We start from the raw sequence: 14,710 nt of genomic DNA, 5'->3' as shown, positions 1-14,710 counted from the left end.
AGGAGCTGTGGCTAATGTGTCCTTAAGTTTGTCAAAACTTTGTTGTTGTTCTAATCCCCACTGAAAGGTCTTGCCCTTTGCTTTCAATTGATCTGTCATGGGAATAGCAATATGGGCATAGTTTTTAACGAATCGACGATAAAAACCTGCAAAGCCTAAAAAAATATGGAGCTCTTCCACATTTTTGGGAGAGAGCCACCTCCGAATGGCATCCACCTTGGATTGATCCATGTGTAACCCTGCAGCCGAAATAACATGCCCCAAGTAGTGAATTTCCTCCTTGAGAAAATCACATTTGGATCCTTGACATATAACTGATTTTGGCATAGCAAATGAAACACTTGTTTCAAATGTGCTAAGTGCTCTTCCTCAAAGGCACTATATACAAGAATGTCATCGAGGAAAACGATAACAAACTTTTCCAAGTATGGTCTCAAGACACTATCCATGAGTGTCATGAACGTAGCTGGAGCATTGGCTAAACCAAAGGGCAACACCAAAAACTCATAATGTCCAAACCTTGTTCGGAACGCTGTTTTGGGTATATCCGTAAGCCTGAGGCGTACTTGATGATACCCAGATCTTAAATCAATCTTTGAAAATATACGAGCGTGGGTGAGCTTATCAAACAGCTTATCCACTTGTGGCAATGGGTACTTGTTCTTAACAGTAACCGCATTTAATCCACGGTAATCTACGCACATGCGCATACTACCGTCCTTTTTCTTTACCAAGAGAATGGGAGAGTCCCATGGTGAAGAACTTGGTTGAATAAACCCTCTACTGAGATAGTCAGCAAACTGACGTTCCACCTCAGCAGCCTCAGAATGACTCATTCTGTAAGGCGGTTTACTCACGAGCTTACTGCCTGCAACCACGTCTATGCCATGTTGCATAGAACGTGTCGGCGGTAGCCCTGATGGTAAATCATCTGGGAAAACATCCTTGAATTCCCTTAAAATTTCGTTTAATTCATTAGAAACATTTGCTTGTTTTGAATTAGTAGGCATAGCTGGAAGAGGAGAGAGAGAAGAATGCGGCGTTGAGGAAGTTTTATTCAAAATATTATCAACATTAAAAACATCATCCACATTGGAAATAAAATGGCACAGTGAGTAACACAAAAAGAGTTCTTTTATTGCATCATCAGAAGAGAGCTTCATAAGCTCAGTTGTACAAATAAGTGGTGAGGAAGGTACATCCTTTTCCCCCAATAGCAGCACGTGCACACCATTGGATTCAAACATTAGACTATTATGCTCATAGCTATGTCTAAGTGATGATCCTAAACTATGCAACCATTCACGACTAAGAACCACATCTGCACTCTCCATATTCATGACTTGGAAATCCAAAGAGGTATGGTATCCTTGAATTTCCAGAGGTACATCTTTAACCTGAGTTTCCCATATCTCAACATCATGGTCATTAATCATTGCTACCTTGTAGCGATGGGAACTCGGAGTTTGGGGCAATTTGAGTCGTTTCACCAATTTATAGTTGATGAAATTGTGCGACACACCATCGTCTACCAAGATCCGCACCCTGTGCCCTTGGATAGAGCCATGCATACGCACCAACTCATGTGGTCCGAAAGTCTGCTGCCACATGGAGGCCGTGATGCAGCACTCATGCACCGCCTCGGTGTGTGTTACTTCCACATTAGCAAAGTCGGAAGAGGATTCAAGAGGTAAAAGATGCACCATGTGCACTGCTTTTTCCTTCCCCTTGTCTTGAGCAGCAGATTTCCTAGTGGGACAATCCTTTTTGCTATGTCGAGTTCCCAAACATTTAAAGCACAACTTTTCTTTTTTGGCTTTCTCAAACTCTTCCGTTGAGAGAGGACCTCGAGACCCCTTGGACTTTTTGGAGGTCTCTGATGCAGCAGATGCAAATTTTCCTTTATGATGCACATGTTGTGGACGTGTTGAAACAGGTGTAGTGTCATGCACATGCGAACTATGCAATGCCCGATCATCGGGATCATCATGGATGTGAGCTTGCACTATTGCTTCCTCAAGTGTTTGTGGATCCTGGGTTTTAACGTGCTTCTTAAGCTCGGGATTTAACCCACGGATGAACCCACGTACCTGCTGAAAGGTGTCCATCCCTTCCAGCTTGAGGATCACATCCCGATAATAGGAAATATATTCCAATAATGTTTTATGCTGGCGCATAGAACATTTTTCCCAGGTGGTCCAATTTCTATCCTTCTCATTAGTAGGTAGAAATTCCTTCCTGAAGTGAGCAGTCTCAAATGCTGTCCAAGTCTGTGGTAGGATGCCCTTCTCCTTGAGAGACATCCACCATTTGTAGGCCTTGCCGTCCAAAGTCAGACTTGTCTGCAGCGCCTTGGCTGCATCCGGGGTACGTCTAAGGGCATGAATACCATCCCACTTGCTGAGAAAAATATTCACGGTGTCCTTGTTTCGCTCACGCTCTTCTCCCCAAAAAATTGGTGGCTTTGTATTTTTCAACAAATCGTCCACCTCTTTTTGGGTCAGAGAGTGCAGCGGTCCCGGAGGAGGGCCTTGCCCAGCACCTGGCCCTTGGCCTGGTGTGGAGCCGTGCTCCTGATTTTGCTGACCTGCAGGGCCCGTGGCCTGCTGCTACATATGCAACTTAGTCAAATCGGATAATGCTGCGACATTTTGATTTAATTGTGTAAAATTCGTTTCAAGCACAATCATGCGTTCTTGCATGTCCAGCAACTCATACACATCGTCTGTCGCCGTTGTGGCACGATTACCCTCCGTGAGAGGAACTGTCCACGTGGCATCGGCAGACGAAATGGGTGCGGACTGCTCAAAATTGAATGCATGATGCATATCTATGTCCGAATCCATGCTGTGGACGTACTGTGCGAGAAAAGAAAGGAGAATACCTGAATTCCAACGAGCTCGTAGCCGTATGCGATAAGGAACCGTATAATTGTGTCGTATGCAATACACCAGTTAGTTTTGGCATTGGTCGACGAAGGTTTCAGCCGTCAAGAAGCTAAAATATATGAATCAAACTACAGACGCTTCCGATGTGGTTTGCATCGTCTGCAATCACTAAAACGATGTGGTTTGCATCATATGCAATCACTAAAACGATGAAAAAAATTAGCCAATTGATGGCTTGTCGAAACTTCCAAAAACTGTGTGCAACAAGTTCGGACTGCTGAAAATGTCACAATCAATAGCAATTTGTGTTGATGATGCCCACCGAATCGGAGAGGAAAACACTAGATGAAAGGAAGTCCTGCTGAGCAAGGCTCACCTATGTCCAATAGGGTCGTCTGAGTGGGAACGGCCCACCCTTAGGGGTTTTTTTTTTTTAATCGTGAAGCTTGCTGTTGCAGACAACGCGGCCGCCTGCGTGCTCCTTGTGATGGAGCTAACTCGCGATGGCAAGCTCGTTTGAAGCCGGGCAAGAGACGGCAGTTGCTGGTCTTCCCCTTGCGCTCCCACTGAGCCCAACTCCAGCCGATTTGGTGCAGGTTGACAGACGCCCTCGTCCCCAACTAGGGGTTGCTACACACACGCGGGCTTCGGCTTCCTCTTCCTCCTCCCTTTGAGGTTGCATGCAACATGCATCCAAAAGCAGAACGTGCCCTCAGTTCTAAGTTTAGCTCTAATACCAATCTCAGACCAATGGACTGCCAGACCCGGTCCATCCGCCCAACCTCCCTTTTATAGGCTTCCAGCCTGCTTGAACCCGTTCCGACTGGCAGCCCGCCCCTGGCCGAGTCTGTGACCCCATTGGTTTGGCCCTTGGCCTGACATTCATGACTCTTTCCCTTCTTCTTACTAGGACCTGGGGCACTTCTTCCTTCGTTTTCCTCTGTGGTCCTCTTCCCAATAGGCATCACTAATGTATCCTCTAGCTTTGATGCCTTCTCCAAGGTGACTACACTTAGCACTTTTGTCTTTCCCGTTTTCTCTTGGGTTAATCCACTGGTTCCTTCATCTCCCTTAATTTTGATGCCATAATGATTGGACCTAGTTAGCACTTGTCTTGGAAATGGATACATGTCTCCCCCCATCCTTGGTGGCTTATCACATTGCGGGGGCTGATGTGGCCCAGCTCTCCACAATTATAACATGTGGGCGTCTGCCTCCAAAACCTACCATTGCTTTGTCCAACACCATTCCTAGGTCTTTCTTCACCTCCTGGCTAATTTGCAAACCTCCCTCGACCTCGATTATTTCCCACTTGACCTAGCATGTTTAGGCTGAGATTCTTCATTAAACCTACCACTTGCCTCATGTCTTGCCTTAGCCCATCATCTTGCATTGCTGTAGTGACCACTGTTGGCATAGCCTGAGGAGTAACAGAAACCACTGGTTCATGATGGACCCGACCTTGCGAAGAATCCATAGGCTAAAATTCATACCTCATGGGCAAAGACTCCACCCCTAACTGGCTCATTTTCCTCAACTTCCACTCTTTGCTCCTTGCTCCCTCTAGTGCATCTTCATATGTCCTAGGATTTTTTAGCTCCACTCTCTAATGTATATTCTCCCAAAGACCAGCCAAGAACCTGTCCTTCTTCATCATGTCAGGCGGGGGTACCTGTGGTCCTAAGGCCTTGCACATCCGCTCCCATGCCAATGAAAACTTTCGTATGTACGCATCTACCGGCTCACCTTCCTTTTGCACTAAAGCCTGTACTTCTTGCCACACTTTGTCAGGATCTTCTGTCTTCACAAACTCCACTTCCAATCCATGTCGTAGATTATCCCAACTCAACCTTACGGGTGGATCAACCACATGCAACTCCTCTTCAAATGCTTTGGACCAAACTTGTGCATCACTCTTCAAACAAATTTGGAGAAGACGTAACATCTGCACAGGGTCATGAATCTGGTTGCTAATGCAGGCAACCTCCATCTTTTCTAGAAAGTCTTCCACATCTTCATCACTTCTTCCATGAAACTCCGGATAAGAGAAAGCCATGGCTACCCAAGCTTAATGCTTTGAGAACCTCTTCGAACACACGTGCAAGAACCCAAAACTTTTGACTGACTCAATCCTTAGAAACTTCAATGGAGCTCAACTTTAGATAAGGACAAACACATGCACATCAAATGAGTTTTCATAGTTAATCATTGGAATTACAACAGGCAAAGGACATTCCAGGATCTCTCGTAATCTTCTTGGCCCGAACATAAAGACTATGCGCTGTTGGGAAAAAATCTTCCTGGACACATGAACATTTATCTGGATCCTCTGATTTATTTGAAAAGGAGTGAATTGAGGGCCATTTTGATCATCCATTAAAGCCAACCATGAAGCTCCCAAGAAAGCACACCTGTCTTATCCTCTGATTTTGCCAAAATTTCAGCAGCATAACAACATAAATGGCTTAAAAGACCAAAAGACCAGCCATCATAACTTGGAAAAATTTTGACAGAGTTTCCCCAGAAGTAGAGCAGTAAGAACCCAAAATATAGATTGTATATGTATGCATAAACTGCCAACAATAGAACCCGAGCATCAAATAGGAATCACTAATACATAGCCTATGGCGAGGTCACGAAAAGGGTGCTCCAACTACCTATATCACCGAAAGGATCTCCACATTTGAGAATCCCCCAGCTCAATAAAACCTCACGCTATCGACCCTCACACGAAGGCTAATGCAAATCGCGTTTAGTCAAGTCTCAGAAATGACTATCTTCCAGACCAAGTCTCAGAAATGGCTGGGACTGCCAAATAAAACCAAGTATGGCTCCACAAAGACGTACAATGGTAGTTTCCACAAGTAACGTACACGAGACAATGCGCTCAAATAGGCGCCAAAGGATGCATACCCACAACAACTGCAAGTGACACCACTGCTAGTATATCACTGTACTCCAGCTACCTATACCTATGTGAATCACCTGTACCTGTACCTGTACCTGTCCTTGTAACCTGTAACTTGTAATCTGTAATCCTGAATCTCGAAGCTTGAAGCTCGAAGCAGAAGGTACTCAAAGAAGATCCTCAGTGGGGGCAGCCAAAGAATGTGAGCGGGATGGAAACACACAGAACGCCTCTATAACAACCCAAAACACACTCTTGGAAGGATACACACACACACTATGGGGCACCACTCGGCTTACACAACACACCTAGCCGAGACAGGAAACACACCTATGGAGTGAGAGGAGAGAGACTATCTGTTTACCCACTCCACACAGAGAGATACACACACACGCACACCCAAAAAACTCAGCTCAAAAGAGGAGAATTTCTGATGTTTAGATACAAATGATCTTGGGACAACACCAATGGGGCAAATAGCTCACACAATATGGGTAAAATAAGCCAGATACAATCACAAACTGGAGAAGAAACTTCGCTCATAGGAGAAACTTACACAGCAAAAACAACAAAAAAACAGTGAGGAATTTGGCAAAATGGACAGTGCCATCGCGTCCGGAACGGCCCAAAACCCCAGTCTACAATGTCAAAGTGCTCAAATCCGACCTCGGATGAGCAGTTTACGGCCAAAACAGGCTCCAAAAACCCCAAAAACACAAATGTGGTTGTTCCTCCTCTCTTCTCCACGTTTTTTTTGGTCTTCTATCTGTTTTTTCAGTTCCCACACTTAGCTTTATTACTTGGGCACCCTTGGCCTTTTAGATGACCTCAAACGGACCCCGAACAGACCAAAAACTGACCTCGCAGTGCATAGTTGTCACCTTTTTGCATCATCCGCACACCTGGCACTCAACTTTTTTCAATTATGCATCCCGCCACCACGTGAAGTGGTCCCAAAAGATGGTCCTCATGATGACCTCTCTGCATAATTATCACAAGAAAACATCCACGTCGTGTCCGTACTTCTCCACGTGCAAGTATTGACCCCATTCGACCTCCTCACGCTACTAGATGCCATCTGACGCATCTTCTTACCTCATGTCGTCGGCCCGCGGATAGCTTCCTTGAGAAGTTTTACACGCTACCAACTCCTTCTTATTGTAGAAAAAAAACACTGGTACTGGTAACGATGAAAATCGATGCACTATGTACATGTTGTCCTACCTGTACACATGTGGGCCCCACGTAACCACCTAGCTCTGGAAAATGGGCAATCCTTTATTCGATGCACCATGCATGGGTATGTATATATGAGAAATCCCTTGCTAAAAAAAAACTCGTGACAACGTCTCATGGTAAAGGGAGATGCACTTCTCATTGGTGAAACAAATTTTAGGCATTTGGGCATGCAAGAATGAAAACCTAAGGACAAAATTTCATGCCATTTGTAGGTTGTTTAATCAATTTGAAGAAGTGCAACTATATCATATCCCTAAGAAAAAAAATGAAGATGCAGATTTACTTGCACAAAAAGCAGTTGCATGTGTTGAGAGTGAAGTGCAGGTCATCATGGCAGCAACCGTGTTAAAGCAACCAAGGTACCAGGGGATGGAGTCATTGGCTCCCATTGTGAGCTACATTTTAGAGGGCGAATTTCCAGAGGGCTTCACAAAGGCTCAAAAGCGAAGGCTCATTAAGAAGGCGAGTTCATATTTGTTTTTGGAAGGTGCCCTTTACCAAAGAGGAAAAGATCAAGTTTGTAGGAGAATACCAACAACCAAGGAGATTCCAACCATTCTTGAAGGTTTGCATGAGGAAGCGTGTGGTGGTCATTTTGCACAGGAACTCACTGCAAAAAAGATTTTTCTTGCCGGATATGTTTGGCCAAGCTTGCACATTCATGTTCAACATTGGTGTAAAAGCTGCCACAATTGTCAGATTAATGGAAACAAGTGTCTGTTACATGGTCCACGTCAGTTAGTCCTTGCAAATGGTCCATTTGAAAAATGGGGCATTGATGCTATGGGTCCATTGCCCAGGACTAAAAATGAAAAATTGTATACCTTGGTGGCCATAGACTACATGACTAGGTGGGTAGAAGCTCAAAGTGTGGCAAGAGTGAATGAGAGGACAGTTAGCAAGTTTGTGTACACTCACATTTGTTGCAGATTTAGCACACCTTTGGAGATTGTTTCTGATAATGGTCCAGGGTTTAGGAAGGGCTTGCTCACGGAAGTTTGTGATGAGCTTCACATTCTACATTGACATAGCACACCCTACTACCCTCAGTCAAATGGTTTGGTAGAGAAGGCTAATGATATCATTGCAGGAATCATCCGGAAGATGATAAAGAACAAGACAAAGCTATGGGATGACTTCTTGGATAGAGCATTGTGGGCCTATCGGACTACCTACAAGGAAGCGACAGAGTTCACACCCTTCCACCTAGTCTATGGTCAAGAAGCTTTGCAACCCATCGAGCTCAACATTCCAACAATGCGACTTCATGGAAAGGTGGCACAAGGAGAAGAAGCAGCATGGGAAGATCGACTTCTCACCCTTGCAGAACTAGAATGGAAACGGGAGGCGGCTTATGAGTGCTATAAAAGAAAGGCTACGCAAATAAAGGACAAGCTCGACAAAAAGGTGAAAGACAAAGGGATCAAGGAAGGAGATTTGGTGCTAACGTACGATAATCGCCTTGACAATCGCTTTGATGTGAAGTTTAATACCAGATGGCAGGGACTATACATTGTCAAGAAGACCTTCAACTCTAGCTACTATCAAATCATGGATTTGGATGGCCAGGAGCACCCCAAGAAGGTGAATGGGTATCGATTAAAGCCTAACTTGAGTCGAGTTCTACCAGAGGATCTACAAGAGCATGGAACAACTACAATACCATGTAAGTCTTTGATCTTGGTACTACAAGATGAAGATTCAACTAAGCCACCAAATATCACGAAGGATCGAAAAACACTCTCATTGGAAGATATGCCTTTTGATGGTACATGAATGTACCATCATCTAGGGGAGGGCTAAATGATAGCCGTTTTTCGGCTCTCATAAAATAATTTTAAGAAGCCACTTCACCCCACAAAAAAACCTTAGCACAATGACTAGGCTCTCTTTTTCATTGTAAATAGTGTGCGTGTGTTTATGGTTTTTATCACATTTTTTTATGAAATCGTTAAGCGAATCATTGGGCTAGGAGACAAAAAAATAAATTTATAATATTATGGTCCTCTTTATATGTAAATATTTTCTATCAAATAAAGGACCTAAGTATAACGGGTTTTTTTTTTCAAATTTTTTGTATTTATATAAATATATATTCCTACGTGTGCGTTATCAGGCCTAAGTTTGCTAGCTTCCATCGCGTGTAATTTCTTATACATATTCTACTATCATTCTATCCCTTAAGCTCAACTCACACAAGCCTTGAAAAACCTTTATGTGACTTCATTGTAAAAATTCACCAATAACCTTATCGGCTCCGTCATATTTTTTTCCATCCCTCCCAGTTAAATATTCACAAGTACATAGATTTTATCTTCAAATAAATTCAATGAATTACTCAAAGGAGAGAATAAGTGAGGGTACCTTCCCTCATGATTTTCCTCCTTTTATTTTATATATTTTTTGCCACCATGCATCCCATGTGTCCATTTTTCATGTGACTAGCTAACCTATCTTCTTACCCCACAAGTATATATTATATTTGATACTTATCCTATACCATACATGTGTGCAAGCTCGTTGGAAATATTAGGTCATGGTTGATATATGGGGGGCTCACTTGGAGGACTACAAAGGAAAAAGAATCAAATAGTGGCCCACTTCAAGCTTTATTAGGTGTTGCAGGGACAGCTTTTTGCTTGAATTTTGGCACCTTCTTATGATCCAAATTTGAGGATACTTTCAAAAGATAAAACGTAGCTCCTGATCTGAAGTATTTTCCATAATGTTTTCAAAATTTTTGAAGTCAAGGGCGATTTTACATGAAATTTATGGCCGACTTCAAAACTGCCACCTCATACACCCAAAAAATCTTCCTATTTCTCTCACCCTTCCACACACCTACTCACTCTTACACACTCCTCCCTCTCCTTCCCACTCCCAAACCTGCAACTCCCATGTCCTAATTCACCCTCTTCACCATTGCCACTTCTCTCACACCTCCATAGCCTTCATCCTCCATTTCTACACCTCTAGGTGCTCCCCTTTCTCTCTACATATATGTCCATATTACCATACTGTCTTCAGCTTTGTAAATAAATTCAAAAAATCAGCAAAAATCCAAGGTTAACCTCTGCAAATGAAGGCTTTTATCATGAATTTTCCAAGGTTTGAGGATAACATAGCTTCATCGACACGCGCTACTTCGCCATGCTGACCGCTTCTTCTATCGGTGCTGTAAAGAGGTGAATGTCAACTTCTCCAAGCTTCAACCTTGCTTTACAAGCTTATCCCTTCTCTAAATCTTTTCATCATATATCTCACCATTTGGTGAATGATTTTGTAAATATTTTGTAGTGATAATTACTAACTACTAATCACTAACCTTATTGTAAAATGCACCCTCTACTAGAGTAGGCACTCCCAAATTATTCACTCAATCATCTCTCCTTTCATCCTCAATAATTATCTTCCCTTGAGCCCACATCCATGTGACGCAAAGGACAAGAGAGACCTACCCTCATTTTAAAAAATAAAATATGCATAATCTTTGATTTCTTCAAATAAACTTGATTAGGTCTAATCCTAATGGGGGCTTCTAAAACCTATAAATAGAGCCCTTCTCTCCCTTGTAAACATCACATGATCACACCACACCACACCATTCTCAACACATAACACACCACTCTTCAAGCCTAGTTGTGTAGAGTATGTGCATTTGTGAGTGCTCTATTCCATCACTAGACATAGGTGCATGGAGAAGCTTGAATTTAGTTATGTCATCTAGAGGAGTGGAGTGATACTATACTCTTCAATCACACTTGTAGCCTACTATTGTCCATAAATAAGATTCATAGTTTTGGGTGCAATTGTATGCTGCAACTACGACTTTTCTCTCCAAATTGACTTGATAAGTTGGATCATCAGGTGGTTGAAGGTATATTGTCCTTGAAGTTTGTTGTGCCATTTCATGCTTGGTGGTTTGAGGGTTTGTTGAATTGTTTGCCTACAAAGTCAATTGTAAGAGGGTGCTCGGTGAGAGGGCTCCCGTGACCCTAAGACAATTTGTGTATTGGCAACAAGGTCAAGTTTTGTGTTGTCTCTCTATTTCTCATCAAGCTTTGTGTGCATCTAATCTTTAAGGCTAAGACTAAGTTGCTCAAGTTGATTTGTTCTCTTTATCTCTCTCTAGCGTGGTGAATGTTTGTGTTTGGTGTGTGTGGCTATCTTGCATTCCCCTCTCTTTGTGCGTTTGAGTACATGAAGATATCACGTGCGTCCTAGTTCGCACCTACAACTAGGTGGTGCCCCTTTTCTTGTTTGGTTTCTGGTTGTGGGTTGTTGTTGTCTCTGATTGTGCTTGCCCGAGCCCCAATTGAACAGCACGGGAACCTCGAAGGGTGTTTAGAGGCTGCTCTTCTTGTTGCCCGCCCCGGACCGCCTCAATAGGTTATTGTATTGAGAGGGAAGACCTCGCTTTGCATCCTCGATATGAAAACCAAAGCTTCCTAACCTAGTCCTAGGTAATTCTACCTTGCAACCATTGAAATTCCAATAGGCCACATCTTGAACAAGAAGCTTGTCAGAAAGTTTGTGCCTTGAAAAGTACACCACACTTGTGCCCACCAAAAGCACTTCTACTTCCGTAGAGCCTCAAAGGAAAGTTGATGAAAGTTTCTTGAGATTTCTTACTTGGGGAAAATCTACCACTTTTAATGATGGGAAGACTTTAGCCAAGGTGAACGGTCCTGGGATTTTGAAAATATGTTGGTAGGAAAACTCTCTTTTAATGGTTTTTAAACTTGCATTGGTCCATGACCTGTGAGTAACTTGTTTGCTTTTTAACATTAAAAAACCTCTCCATCTACATCATTTATTATAAGCAATCACTTCTATTGTAAGTATAAAACAAAATTTTGTTAAGAATTACAAAATTGTGTGCGCCAAAACTTCATAAGGCTCAGTAAAGGCTTTTGTTAAAATATCAAGATTTTTTTTAGCATGAGGTAGCGAGGCATCTAAAGGTCTTTGGACGTACATGACAAATATTTCTATTGGCCGAGAATGTGCTTTTACATAAAGATCGATGAGGGAGATTGTTGCATAAACGCTGACTTGCTATGGTCATTGAAAATCCTTGATATCAAGCGCAAAAGGTTTCAAATTTTGGTCGCCCTTTTTGCTCACAAACAAAATAGGCTATGTTACCCATAAGTTAGCCATTCATGGTAGTGGCCACTGCAAGAAAACCCAAAATAATTTGTTGAACATAGTTCTCTCATGGGACACTCGTAAGTGTCTAAGCAACCTGAAAAGTAGCAATTTGAAAATGTGTTTGTAAGACACTTGTATTCATGGTTTGGGTGTAATTTCTTCTACAAAGTTTTCCTTTAGGAATTCATCAATATTTATGATTTTTTATAGCATGAAGTCTTCGCAAAGAATATCTACTCAATTGCGTTGAAGGATTAAGCCTTGCAATAACACGGATTGAGACTAGGCATTATTTAGAATTGTTAAGTAAGTGATCTGAAGAGTTTAAGGATACATATGCATTGATCTTCTTTCAAGCTCCTCTTTCAGGTCTAGCTTGACCATTTTGTTGCCAATCTCATCTTTCAACATAATTTACAGCTTTTTCATGACCACATGATGTTTTCCAACAACGAGGTTTCAAACTTGATTGCCACACGTGTGCTTCTAAATGTAGCTCAATTGCAAGTTAAGAACAAGCAATATGCTTCTTCAAAATATGTAAAATGCTTATTTAACATGTCTTATGCATCACATTGGTGCTTTTCACTATGGTACAAAATTGTTTGTAGAAGAATACTGCATGGTGTTGAATGCTACTCTTCTTTCTAAATGGATGCTTATCTTATCTACGTATTTCATTAGTTTTTTTGTAATGATTTATTCTATTCTGTTTTTGTGGAAAAAGTTGTAACAAAATAGTTACATTATGCGATCGCGCTTTCATATCTCAATAATTGATGATTCCTTTTGGAACAATTCATATTGCAATCATAGAACTGCATGGGCACTCATAAGTTGACTTCTTATGTCAAAGTTGAGGTTATAAATCTACTTAATCAATATTTTAGCATAAACATGGTATCTTATGGTGCTTTTTGTTTTTTAATTGAATTTCTTGTGTAGAAACTCGATCGATAAGAAGATTGAATCGCTTAATGTATATTTCTTTTATTTTTTGTGTTGTGACGACCTCCACTTGGGATAGTATTTACACATACGTTTTTTTATTAGAGGCTCTTTTCTTACATAATCTTTGTATCTCCATTAAGTTTCTCAGAAGAAAGAAAATTAAATTTTCTCATCAACACCACAAACAACACTTAAGTTAGGTTATGGTACGAGACTAGCACTACAGCTAACAAATTACTTAAACTCTTACGAAAAAACGAATGATATTCTTGCCCATATCAAAATCACGTTAAAGAAAAATGATGTGAGTTTAAACATTGTGCCTACCAAGGAATCAACAGACTTTGATACTTGACATGGTGCCTATGATGAGTACAATCAAGTGAACCTACAAGATTCATTCTTTAGGAGTGTGCTTCTGCTTTGAAATCTCAATCTTCCCAATGCCCTAACGAGGAGACAAATAATTCTGAAGGGAAGAGATAATCCTCTAGGAGGTGAAGGCCTCACTTGCGAGGACGACCACCACCAGTAGAGAGCCCATGAGGCTAGGCCTGGACAATGTCACCTTGAGGTCATGAGGTCGAGTGGTATGCTACACAAAGTCTTACAATTGGATGCCGATGTCCCTCATAACGCTTCCCCAACCAGGGTGGCATTGCTAGATGGTGATTATTGTCGAGATTCTTTTGCTTGCATTTCGAATCCACTAAGGAGCTATACCAAATTCTAAAACCAAATGTTTTCCGCCAGACAAAAATTAGGTCCAACAGTATATTTGTATGTAAGGATGGATGGATGGATGGATGCACAAATTATGTATGTATGCATGCATGCTATTCTTATGGATGGACACATGTAAGTACAAATGTGTATACATTCATAATTTTTTGAACTTCTGCATAGCTTGATCTATATAATTATGTTTCTAAATCTTAAACATCTACATGCGTGCATACATATGCACACATACATGCATGTATGAAGTGCACATCATGAGAGGCCTCTAGACCATGAACCCGAAGTCACAGAACAGGAAATGGGATCTGTCAGCCAAAGTGAAGGTGCGGGTCCTATCAACCAACAACATGAAGGTGCGGGTCCCCTCTCGAATAGGCAACCACTCCATGGATAGAACTCTTGCAAGTTGAGAGTGTCGCTCAAACCATCAGCAACGAGAGTCTCTCCATTGCTCTGAGTCCAATGCTCTCCCATAACTTTTTTGTTGCCACCGATGCTTGCGCCACACTTTTCTTCTCTCACCCAAGCAAGGTCGCACGAAGAGACTCCGATCAAGGGGACACGTAAGGTACCCCCCACACGGGAGGGGGTAATTTGTTAGATCAAGGATTCTAACCACACCATGTGGTGGTCACATGTGAAGAGTGGGATAATTGTTATTTTGGAAGGGGGGGGTAAGAGCAACTGCACCTCAAAGAGATGTAGTTGGCTCATCCCACTTCTGTAAGAACTTATGAATCTTTTTGGGAGTCTCTAAAAGTGCATAGTAAAATGTGAGCTTCTTCTTGTTTTTCCAACTCCATTTGGTGGACTCTCTTTCCCATGTGTA

Source organism: Adiantum capillus-veneris, chromosome 24 (assembly GCF_014529385.1).
Source record: "Adiantum capillus-veneris isolate H3 chromosome 24, ASM1452938v2, whole genome shotgun sequence".
Taxonomy (NCBI): Eukaryota; Viridiplantae; Streptophyta; class Polypodiopsida; order Polypodiales; family Pteridaceae; genus Adiantum; species Adiantum capillus-veneris.
This window is presented reverse-complemented; position numbering follows the sequence as displayed.